Genomic DNA, 12798 nt, shown 5'->3' with positions numbered 1-12798 from the left:
AAACTCTGGAAGGAGAGAAATTTAGTCAACATTTGGACAGGTGCAACCCCCTGAGAGGCTGCCCTGGGCTGTGTTTGAGGGGTCAGGGATGTTTCCCAGGCCCAGCTGGGACGGCTGAGGCTCTGAGAGCCTTTAGGAGCTGCCAGGATGAGCCTTTGTCCCATGCAAAGCAACAGAAGCTCAAGCAGCACCAGGGCAGGCTCAGGGTGGGCACAGCAGGAATTTCCCCATGGAAAGGGTGCTCAGGCCTTGGCAGGGGCTGCCCAGAGAGGGTTGGAGTGCCCATCCCTGGGGGTGTCCAAGGAACAACTGGAGGTGGCACTCAGGGCTCTGGTGGGGGTCAGGCACAGCTCGGGCTCGGTGATCCAGGAGATCTTCTCCAACCTCAGTGGAAACAAAAAATCCTCCCTAACAAAAACATCCCCAAGCACAGCAAGGTGTAGCCCGTCCCACAGCAGCCCTCTCATGTCACCCAGCTCCCAGGCTGTCCCCTGAAGGCAGCAGGGTTTCCCAGCCCCCTTGAGCAGCCAGGGCAGTTCTGCTGCCCAGGCAGTGCCACAGCCCTGCAGCAGGGCTGGGGAATAGAGGAATTGCTGCTCAGCTCTGTGCAGTGGGAACTGCACAGGCTCAGGTTGCAGGCGAGTGCATTAATCTTTCCAGCTTTCCTGGAATGAAACATCAGAGGTTTAACCTATTCTTTATTGCTATTCCAATGCCCTGGGTGGTACTTTTAAAAATAAACTCCTGAAAGGCAGCAGGAGGGAGAAGGGGAAGGAGCCTGAGAGCTGCTTATTCACTCACTGTATAAGCCCTAACCCCTCAAAATAGAGAAAATGTAAAAATTCAGACTGTCTGATTAAAACACTGGTAATATTCAAAATTCTGGAAGCTCTGAGTTCCAGACTCAGGGGTAAAAGAGATTTCAGCTTCTTATTTTAAAGAAAAAATAAGGGTTTGGACTCGCAGGCCTGAGGAGTGAGATCAAGCAGTAGAGGAAGGCCAAGGAACCCACTGGAAAGGCAAAACTGAGCCTCACTATTGATTTGTATTTATGAAATCTTACTATTTTCAAAGCACATTTGGGGACCTGAAGGTTCCTGAACTATCCAGATTGATTTTTGCGAGAAAATTCTGCCAGGACAGAAACCTAATACCCAATTTTCTCACTATTTTGGCTGTGTTTACCTCTGCTGCTACCCCTGTTAGTTCCAAAAGGAGAGAATATAAAATACATTTCTGGGTACCTATGGGGAAAAGTGATTTATCCACATACCTTAATTAATTTTGTGAGTTCTGTCAATTTTAGGGTTAATTTTATGGTCACTAATGAGGCGAAAGTGAGGAGGAAGGAAGGAAGGAAGGAAGGAAGGAAGGAAGGAAGGAAGGAAGGAAGGAAGGAAGGAAGGAAGGAAGGAAGGAAGGAAGGAAGGAAGGAAGGAAGGAAGGAAGGAAGGAAGGAAGGAAGGAAGGAAGGAAGGAAGGAAGGAAGGAAGGAAGGAAGGAAGGAAGGAAGGAAGGAAGGAAGGAAGGAAGGAAGGAAGGAAGGAAGGAAGGAAGGAAGGAAGGAAGGAAGGAAGGAAGGAAGGAAGGAAGGAAGGAAGGAAGGAAGGAAGGAAGGAAGGAAGGAAGGAAGGAAGGAAGGAAGGAAGGAAGGAAGGAAGGAAGGAAGGAAGGAAGGAAGGAAGGAAGGAAGGAAGGAAGGAAGGAAGGAAGGAAGGAAGGAAGGAAGGAAGGAAGGAAGGAAGGAAGGAAGGAAGGAAGGAAGGAAGGAAGGAAGGAAGGAAGGAAGGAAGGAAGGAAGGAAGGAAGGAAGGAAGGAAGGAAGGAAGGAAGGAAGGAAGGAAGGAAGGAAGGAAGGAAGGAAGGAAGGAAGGAAGGAAGGAAGGAAGGAAGGAAGGAAGGCCCCTGAGTAGCTCCTGCAGACTCCTCACAACAAAGTCTTTCTAAACCGAGCTGGAAAGAGTTAAATTAGGTAAATCCTTGTTTCAGCATCTCCCAGGAGCAGCCAAGGTCCCTCGGAGCCTGCCGTGATGGGCGGTGATTATGGGGAGGGGAATTTGCACTGCAATGACGGTAATTGCAGCTCCTCTTCCAGCGGTGTTTTGGGGAAGCATTTGGGATAATCAGGGTGATTTTGTGCAAATGGCCGGGAGGATGCAGCAGGATCCAGGTGATTCTCAGGCAGGGAACGCCGTGGGTTTGGCTGAAGCCACGGAGCAGTTGCCCTGTGGAAGAAGGAGAGGGCTGGCAGTGCCAGGCGGGCAGGGGAGCTCTCCTGCCTTCAGGTGTTTGGTTTCACCACCAGCTCTGCAGCTGGTTTCTCTGCCCAGATTCAAAGGCTGACAGTTCTTCTGCCTTGGGCCTTTTCCATGGCAGGCTCTTGTTCCTGTGCTCCCCTGGAACAACTAAACACAGCAGGAATGGCACTTTTACTGCTGCTCCTGCCCTGCCAGGGCTGGCAGCGAAAGAGACGGGCTGGAAGTGACGGCAGAATAAAAATAAAGGATTATTTTCATCTCTGAGTCTCTGGGGAGGGTGAATTGTGTTCTCAATAAGATCCCAGCCTGAACAAACAGGCTGTTCCTGCCTGCTGCTGCTGCTGCTCTCTGGGATGTCACCTCACACCTCAGCTCTGGTACCGTGCCTGTGCACAGGGCGAAGGTGCCTGAGTGGTTTAGGAAAGCCAAAGGAATAAAGTGTGGAAGTAAGGATGCAGCTGGGCCAGGACATTCTGTATTCACAAAATGCAAAATCCAGCTCCATGCAGAGAACAAATGAATTCATTTCTGAATTCACAGAGCCTGGAGCTGACACATTCCTGGGAGCTGCTGAGCCAGGACAGGTCAGGGAGCTCCCTGGGAGCTCTCAGCCACCCAGGAGCTCTTGGTTCCCCTGCATTTCATGGAGTTTACACCATTTCCTTGGCAATGAGATGGAAAAGAACACCCAGCCAGCTCATTTCTGTGTCTGTCTCGGAGGTCAGGAACCCACTAAGCCATGGCAACTCCAGGATTTGATTCCTAGCCACCATTCCTAGTGCAGGGAATTCAGCCAGTTCCTTCTGTAAAACCTGGTGAATGAACCAGTCCTGCAGCCATACTTTGAATATTGGTTGGGTTTCCCATCTGGCAGCATCAAGGTTTCCACAAACAGGAAAAATGGCTCAGTCACTGCCTTTATTTCAGCTGGAAGAGAAATAAATGAGCAGGGAGTCTGTGGGACAGGGAGCTGTGCAGCCCTGGCAGCAGGAATGGGCCTGCTGGGCTGCAGGAACATCACATTGATTTTATAAATCTCTCTCACACACAGAAACAAAACATCTCTCCCCAAACCCGCCAGCTTTGGGAAAGATTTTGCTTCCAAGCATTGCTTGAATCTGCTGCAGAGCAGCTGATCCTCAGTCTCAGCCTCAGAGAGCAGCAGTGCCCTTCCCCTGGGGCTGTCCCCTCATTCCCAAGGGGGCTCCAGCTGGAATCCACAGACATCTCCTACAGCTCCCAGCTCTTTCACGGTTCCCACTGCTTTCAGCAGGAGCTGGTGCAGGTGGGATCTGAGCTCTGAGTGAGGGTTCAGCCCCTGTCACCATCCCAAGGGCTCGGCAGAAGTGGCAGCCACTGTCCCAGCTGGAATTTTTCATTCTTTCCCCATTTCTCAGTGCCTTGGTCCCTGCAGTCCTTCAGGGCATCCATCCCAAGGGCTTTGCTGTGCCAGGAGAGCTCAGACCTGGGCTCCTTCTACAGACCAAGATGGATTTGTGTCTTCTGGAGCTTCCCTCCTCTCCACAGGCTTACGGTGGGAAGGGACAGCTGACCCACAGCCTGCAGCCAGTAACTGCAGTGGTGCATGAAATAAATACCTGCAGTGGTGCATGAAACGCCTGCAGAGGCCTGGACCCCACTCCAAGGGTGCCCAGGGTGGGATTGTTGGGGGTCTGGGCAGGGCCAGCAGCTGGATCAATGATCCCTGTGGGTCCCTCCCACTCAGGACATTCAGTGATTCCATGACTTCATGTTCCACCCCCTGAATCTGGGCAGAAGGGCAGAGCTCAGAAGGAAGCCCAGTGGATTTAAGAGAATTTCTGCACTTTGTGTCTTCCTGGAATGCCTGAAAATCCCAAAAATGTGGGATATCCCTGCACTCCTCCTTCATGTGCAGACAGAGCAGCAGGGGTTGAGCACAAAGGGAACACCTGTGTTTGAAAACCCAACCTGAGCCCTCACTGTGCCAGGACAGCCCCGTTCCCTGGCCTGTGCCACTGCAGGGAGCAGCCCCCAAAGGGCTGCAGCTCATCAGGAGAGAGAGACATCTTTTAAGTCAAATATTTGTCATGGCAGTTGGAAATTAATTGCTATTTTACATAATTAGCTCCCTAGCAGTCTGCATCGCTCCAAACAAAATGACCTGAGGGACAGTAGCAAATTCTCAAATTTTAAGCAAATAAGTGATTCCAGTTAAGGAGATCAATGAGATGCAATTATTCATTAAGGATCTCTTTTCCAGGGTTTTGAGGAACACTTGCTACAGAAACCTGGGTAATTAAGGGGGTTGGGCTAATTTGGAAAGAGTTGGCAGCAAACCCATGCATACCCAGCAGTAAAAATCCATTTTTCCTGTACATATGTGGAGTATTAGGAAGGGGTTGGGGAGTAGGGGAGATCCCCTGGTCCATGGAAACTTTCCTCCTCCTTGCAAATGCGATCTTGGGAATCAGAGGAGGAACTCCAAGCCCTGGGAGCCAGCACAGGGCACTGGCTTGGGGTTGGCAGCTGCAAGAGAAGCTTGAATAATAAAGGACATGTTCTAAATGCAACTTAGGAACTAAACTGTGCAAAACCTTCTGGAAGTCTCACTTGTAATCACTGAGTGCTGGCAGTGAGGCCTAGGGCTTAAAGTGAGCTTGGACTGGCTCTGAGGAAATGGATTTAAGGGGATGGAGAGTAGGTTTCCATTGGATATTTGGGATAAATTCTCCCCTGGGAGGGTGGACTGTGGCTGCCCCTGGATCCCTGGATCCCTGGCAGTGCCCAAGGCCAGGCTGGACACTGGGGCTGGGAGCAGCTGGGACAGTGGGAGGTGTCCCTGCCATGGCAGGGGTGGCACTGAGTAATCTTTAAGCTCCTTTCCAACCCAAACCATTCTAGGACACGGTGTTCCTCAAAAACAGATTTTGTAGATGTAATGAAGGAGAACTTGTGGTCCTCGAAATTATGGATTCAATATTCTCACCTTAATAGCAGAGCCTGGCTCAGTAATCAGAGAGAGAAAACGAGCAGAGAGCCCACGGGTGCCAAGTTCATGGTCACTTGCTTTGGCCCTGTGCCTTCATTTGGAAAAGAAATATTCCAAGAACATGTTTAATGAACTGAGCTCAAAGCTTGCAGAGGAACAATCATTTTCCCAGCAATTCCTCTTCTGTGTCCATCTGCTGGCAGAGTTCTCTCCCTCCTCAGCCCCAACCCCGTGCAGGGTCCCAGAGAACCCCCCCTGGTTTCCCCCAGTCCATCCTGAATTCCAGCAAAGCTCCACCTTCCCTAACACCTTTTTTCCCTCCTGAGAGCTGCTGGTGGAGTTCTGCTCCCAGGCTCGGCCTGGCCGCCCTGCCCAGGGCAGGAGGATTAATGGCTGCAGTGGAGATGTCCCTCTGTGCTCCTGTAGCAGGGAATAAACCAGCAACAAATGGGTATTTTCAGATAACCTGGCACTGATGAATTGCTGCTCAGCAGACACTCCAAGTAAAATGTGCTTTAGCATCTCTGATTTATCCCGGGAAGCACTGGGAGGGGGAAGCAGCTCCCTCCTGCATGGAACAGAGTTCCAGGGGAAGAAACCACCAAAAATGAAAGGGAAAAGTGCAGATCTGGGATTGCAGCACCAGCCCTTGGAGAGGGGCACTGTGGGCTCTGCTGGTGAAGCTGGAGCCTGGCAGTGGCAGTGCTCTTGCGGGAAAGGTGATTTCAGTTTTCATGGAATCATTCAGGCTGGAAAAGAGCTCTAGGACCACCAAGTCCAAGGTGTGCCCAATCCCTGCATTGTCACTCAGTGCCACATCCAGGCCTTCCTTGGACACCCCCAGGGATGGGCACTCCAGAGCTCCCTGGACAGTTCCAAGGCCTGAGCTCCCTTTCAGGAAGGTACCCACAGATATTTGGGTGAATGCACAAAACCAGCCCAGTTCACCCTCCTGCACTTCAGGGCAGGATCATCTCCTACCTCCAGGGAGCTCCTGGTGCACCCTGAGCCCCGCTGGGACACAGAATCCACAGCACCAACAACCTGGGAATGATCACTCCTTGGGAGTGGCTGAGGAAAACCTGCCAAGAGCTGACGTGGTGTGCAGGTGAAACCTGCACCGGAGCCAAGGGAGCTGCCTCATTACAGCAAGCTAATTAGATAGACAGAGGGACGGCTTTCCTCCTTGGCAGGACGGGACCCTGCAGCCTTGGACATTGCTCCTGGAAGCCTGCTCAGGAAGACAGTGAGGCAGGAGCTGCCAGAGGGAGCACATCCACCACTCCTGGGCCCTCCCAGGCTGCTGCAGTTGCCAGGACAGAGCTCCCATGGCCAGGGGCCCGCCTCTGAAAGGGATGGATGCTTGGGAGGCCAGGATTGTCCCTCCCCCAGGGCTGTCCCTCTCCCAGGACCCCATATTCCATAGCCCATAGCCCATAGCCCGTATCCCATGTTCCATAGCCCATATCCCATACCCCATAGTCCATAGCCCATATCCCGTATCCCATATCCCATAGCCCATAGCCCATATCCTATAGCCTGTAGCCCATATCCTACAGCCCATATCCCATAGCCCATAGCCCATATCCCATAGCCCACAGCCCATATCCCATAGCCCACAGCCCATATCCCATAGCCCATATCCCATATCCCACATCCCATATCCCATAGCCCATAGCCCATAGCCCATAGCCCACAGCCCATATCCCACAGCCCATATCCCATAGCCCATAGCCCATAGCCCACAGCCCATATCCCACAGCCCATATCCCATATCCCATAGCCCATAGCCCATATCCCACATCCCATATCCCATAGCCCACATCCCATAGCCCACATCCCATATCCCACATCCCATATCCCATATCCCATATCCCACATCCCATATCCCATAGCCCATAGCCCATATCCCATATCCCATATCCCACATCCCATATCCCATATCCTATATCCCATATCTCATATCACATAGCCCATAGCCGATATCCTATATCCCATATCCCATATCCCACATCCCATATCCCACATCCCATATCCCATTGCCCATATCCCATATCCCATATCCCATTTGTCCTGCAGGCAGAGCCAGGAGCCGCTGCAGCAGCAGGCAGGGCACCCCCAGTGCTGGGGGCTCTCTGGGCAGGGCTGGGTGCATCCCCTGATGGATCCAGACATGGAAAGGGAGCTGGGGAAGGTGCTGGGCGTGAAGCAAACCCAGCTCTCCCCTGCCCCTTCTCCAGGAGGGTCTGGCCAGGCTGGTCAGAGCCCAGACTGGGGCTGAGCTGGTGGATCTGGGAAAAAAGATCCAACTCCTCTGGAACTCTGTGGCACTTGAAAGCAGAGGGAAAGGGAGCCCTGGTGCTCGGGCACGCCAGGAGAGGTCAGCTGGGACTGCAGCCTCAAATCTGCCTCAAATGAGTTCATCATTTACTGAGCACACAGCAGGGAGGAGAATTCACACCCTCAGAGCTCTGGCAGGCAGAGCCACAAACTCCTCCTGCTCCGAACTGCTTTCATGTCAGGCCTGGCAGTGGAGCAGCAGGTGCTGCCCAGCTCCTCTCTGATCGCCCTCAGGGCAGGTTTCCACCACTAGCTCTGACAATTTGTCTGCAATAAAGACCCAGCACTTCACACTCCTGCTTTACTGTAGCCTGTTGTGTGGCAGCCTGGAATTCTAATTGCCCTGTCACTTTTTAAAGCAGATTCACAATGTAACTCTTTCCCATATTAACAGAAAGGGCCTCCCCTTCCCCAGAACCTGGGTCTCAGTTGTGCAGTTGAGTTTATTCTGTCAGGATCTGGCATTACTCTAAATCCAGTCATTTCACCCTCCCTCCCATGGACCAGGTTCTTCCAAAATGAAACAGAATAGAAAAACGTAAACGGGCAGGGACAGAAATCATGAATTTTGCCCAGGAAAATACATCACTAAGCAGTTTGAACCCTTCCCAAAGCACTCTCTGCTCTGGCAGTGGTGACTCTTGCTCTGTGCCAGAGGGATGGTGCTGCTCTCCTGCACCTCCTGTCCCTTCCAGCACCTGCAGCAAAGCCTTGGCCACACCCTCAATTCCTTCTTCCTTCCAGCTGTTCTGTATTCCACAGAAATACAGAACCATGGAATGATTTGGGCTGAGAGGGACCTAAATCCCATCCAGTGCCACCCCTGCCATGGCAGGGACACCTCCCACTGTCCCAGGTGCTCCCAGCCCCAGTGTCCAGCCTGGCCTTGGGCACTGCCAGGGATCCAGGGGCAGCCACAGCTGCTCTGGCAATTCCAGCCCAGCCCCTCCCCACCCTGCCAGGGAACAATTCCCAATTCCCAAGATGCCATCCATGGCTGCCCTCTGGCAGTGGCAGCCATTGCCTGTGTCCTGTCCCTCCATCCTTGTCCCCAGTCCCTCTGCAGTTCTCCTGGAGCCCCTTCAGGCCCTGGAAAGCTGCTCAGCACTTTTCTCTGGCAAAGGCACTGATGACATTGATATTTCTCCTGTCACTGCTGTCAGTGCTGCTGAGCTGACCCTGCCCCGGCCCTGGTCTGTGTTTAGGCTGCCCAGAGCAGAGAGCAGAGCCCTTGCCCAGCCCCAGGGTGGCTCAGCCGCTCTCCCAGCTCAGCATTTCCAGCAGTCCCTCCCAGCAGCTGGATCCCCAGCCCAGCCCTGTGCCCACCTCGGGCTCAGCCCAGCCGGTGCCACTCTGGGAATCTCACCCTGCCAGGGCACAGCAGGGATGGGAGGAATAACAATAACTTTTAGTCGGGGTTTAATGGGGACCGGAGACTGCCTCGCTCTCTGAAGAATCCTTTAAACGCTCCCTCGCTCTTTATCTTTTGCTTCCTTTAAACTGTGATTGAATTTAGGACTAATGAAAATGTGAGTCTGAGAGCATTTCCTGGAAGGCAGCTGCTCACTGTTTCATCTCTCCCTCTCTGCTGCTCTGGCTGATGAGCTCCTTTGCCATGTCCACCCAGACAAACGCATTTCTCCAGGGGAGGTTCTGCATAATCAGGGTTTGAGCAGCTCTGGGTCGTTCATCTTCATGTGGACAAGGTCACCAAGTGGGCACTGCTCCCTTATTTTCCTCCCTAATATCTTTTCTCTGCAGCAAATGGCATCTTAATAAAAGGGAAGCTTTTCTTCCCATCTTTTTCAGAGGGAGAAAGGAAGGGTTGGGAAACCAGATCTTGGATGTTTTGCCTTTTCTGCACCTGGCAAATCGACATTTGGCTTTTCTTCTGCCTGTGGATGGAACCTGAGACCAAACAGGGCTCAGACCTCTCATTCTGGTTTGGATTGCTGGGCCCTTAGAGAGCTGCTCAGATGTGGGGAAAACCATGACACAAATCTTCATAATGGAGGGGAAATGGTGCCATTTTTCCTTGGCAATCCATCAGAAATTCACTGTTATGGAGGGAATTCCAGCAGGTTGCCCTGTGTTGGTTGATGGATTTTGTTTTATTGCACTTCCACATGACAGGAGTGTCAGGATCCCACTCCAGAGGACCCTCCTGGTCCTGATTTACATCACCCCAATACGACCTCAGGTGCATTTGGCCCAGCCCTGCAGCAGCTCAGCCACTGAGCCCCTCCCCAGCACAGGTCTGTGTTTTCCACCACCTCCCTGGGATTCAGAAGAGCTGGGCTTGCAGTCCTGGTGGCAGAGAGGTGCCCAAAGCTCTTGGCAAGCCCTGGCACCCCTGCAAGCCAAAGGACCCTCGAGGCAGGACTGGTTTGATAGACCCAAGTGGCCACCAAAAGCTCTGGGGCCACCAGCCCTGTTCCTGACCCACCAACCCTGTTCCTGACCCATCAGCCCCATTCCTGATCCACCAGCCCTGTTCCTCATCCCTCAGCCCCATCTCTCATCCCTCACCCCACTGCCTGTTGGCATTCCTGTAGTTTCCAAGGAAACCTGGTGCCTCTGGAGGTTTGGATGGTTGGTGTCTGACACAGGAGTCCAGTGCTGAACCATTTTTACCCATGTTTTTTTTGCCTCCTTGGCCTCTCTGAACACTCCTGCCTCACATGAGAAAAGCAGAAGATCCTGGCGTGCTCCAGCTGCCCTTCCTTCCCTGCTCCCTGCAGGGAACCCAACCACAACCCAAGGAACCACTGCTGCCTCGGGGTGCTGCTCCTCCAGAGGAGCTTCCTCCTTCAAAGGAACCTCCATGGCCACATGTTCCCTGTTCAGGAGCACTTTTGAGGGGACACACAGGGAATTTTGCCTCTGAGCCCTGACAGCCTCCCCTGCTCCCAGCACAGAGCAGCCACAAGGATTTAGGATTGCTCGGGAAGCTCCTGCTCTTCCCTTCTTAGAGAACTCTCCAGTCAGGAACCTTTCCTGGGAGAGAAGGGATCCTTTGGTGCTCTGCCCTCTTGGTTCTGAAGGGGTTAATCCATGACATCAGCTCCATGACAGAGCAGGGGAACAGCAGGAGGATTCAGGATGTCTGGATTGATGCTTGTCTGGGAGATGAGGCTGGGGCAGCTCCCTGGCTGCAGGGCAGTGTGGCCGTGCTGTTCCAGCTGCAGGAGGAACATCCAGCCCTGCTCATTCCCTGTGGAGCAGTCAGTCCCAGCTGCAGGGAGCTCAGTCCCAGCAAGGTGTGGGGGATTTATTTCCATGCAATATGGGGTCAAGACACCAGGAAGTGATCCCAAAGAGCACCAGGAGGGTCACAGGATCATGGAACAGTTTGGGCTGGGATGGATTTCTGTCCCTTGATATGGGCAGGGAGTTCTTCCAGTAGCCTGGAAGTGGAAAAGATGTCCCAAAGAATACAAATTTCCTTGCAGGACACAGGCCTGTCTGTGACCCCCCCAGTGGTCCAAGCAGGCTGGTGGCCCATGGGATGCCATCCCAGCATGTCCTTGTTTTGCACAGAATGGAAAAGGAATCCATATAAATCACACTGTAGCGTCCAATTTTCAGGTTTTCCTTTGTTCCTTCTTTTCCTTAAAAAGATATTTTTCCAAAGTGACTTGGAAGCCTCAATTCCACCCTTTTTCAGGAACATCAATGGCACAGGAACCGTTGCAAATGTCTCCAGCTGCAGCTTCAAGGCAACTGTGGGGTCAGGATTTTGGGAATGCAGCCCCTGGATTCCTTTGAGGAGGGATCTTCAGCTCAGACACTTTAGCTCATCTGAAGCCCTAAATCTGGAATGAGAGTGAGCTGTTGGAGGGTGATGGCACCATTAGAGTTTTCATCGTTGGTGTTGGTGGCTGGGGCTGGATTCCAGCAGCACTTCCTGGTCCCCCTTTGCAGCCTCCTCGCATCACCTGGACAACACAAAATGGGAATTTATTCTGTGAACACTGGCCCCAGTGCTGAGGGCTCTGGGTCAGAGCAGGCTGGGGTTACAGAGGGGTCCCTCAGGTGTGAATTCCTCGCTGAACAGCTGATAACAACCTTCAGCAGGGCAGGTGAGCCCTGGCCCTGCCCCGATACCACCCCTGAGGAGGGCCAGGACCTCTTATCTCAGCAGCCCAGCCAGGACAGCGGGATTGAACCTCTGTCCTTTATCAGAGTCAGGGCAGGATTACAGAACACCTCTCTGGAGACAGGATTGTGTCAGATGGAGACCAGCCAGGAGGGATGGGTGTGCAAGAAAGGCATGATCAGATACCGGGAGTCTCATCTTCAGGAGACACCAAAGGTGTCCTCACAGCAGGTCAGGCACTGATAAAGAATTTGATAAAGGTCCCTGCAAGTGTCCAGGGCTGGGCTGGACAGGCTTGGAGCACCCTGGAACAGTTAAACTCCCAGCAGGGTTTGCTGGGCTCCGAAATCCCTTCCAGCCCAAACCTTTCTGGGGTTTAATGATATCAAGATGAAGCCTGTGGGCTCCTGGTGATGCCTGACCTTGGCTCTGTCAGGCAGCAGCTCTGGGAGGTTTCACAGCCCACACCAGGTGAATTTCTCCTCCTCCCCTCGATCCCTATGGGCTGCTGCAGCTCCCCAGATCTGTGATATCAGGACAGCTTTCCCTGGGATGGAACATCTTCCCTCGGTGCTGTGGAGTTCATGTCCTGGGGGAGAGATGAACACAGAGCTGGTCCTGAGTGTGAGAAATGCTACTCACTTCCAAGAATGTAAAAGGTTCATTAAAACCTTATCAAAAGCAAAACAGAAGACTGAATAGAGAAAATATTACAGCACGAGGAGCAGAGGATTTCCCCACCATGTGCTCACCCACACCATGGAGGTTTCCCCTTTTAACCCTTTGGTCCCCCCCAAGGTTCTGTCCATCGACTCCTCCTTCCCTGCCCAGTGCTGAGATCACTGCCTGACACCTTGACTGGGGCTCAGCTGTTGCCATGGTAACGAGTGACCCTCCCAAAAGTCCCAAACCCAGGGCACCCCTGATAACAACACAAGGGGGTAAAACATAGCTATAAATCTATAAAACTTCTCCTGACATAGATACAGGATATTTGCCTTTTAATTGTGAGAGTCACCCATGGCATTGCTCATCTGTCACATGAGCTTACCAGAGGCGATGTGTGGGGATGTGAATTCTGGATGTCACTGAAATGAATGAGAGATTTGTCTTTCCAAACTGTGGGTCTG

The sequence above is a fragment of the Passer domesticus genome, chromosome 24 (assembly GCF_036417665.1).
Source record: "Passer domesticus isolate bPasDom1 chromosome 24, bPasDom1.hap1, whole genome shotgun sequence".
In the NCBI taxonomy this organism is placed as follows: Eukaryota; Metazoa; Chordata; class Aves; order Passeriformes; family Passeridae; genus Passer; species Passer domesticus.
The sequence above is the reverse complement of the archived record's forward strand: the minus strand, read 5'-3'. Positions refer to the sequence as shown.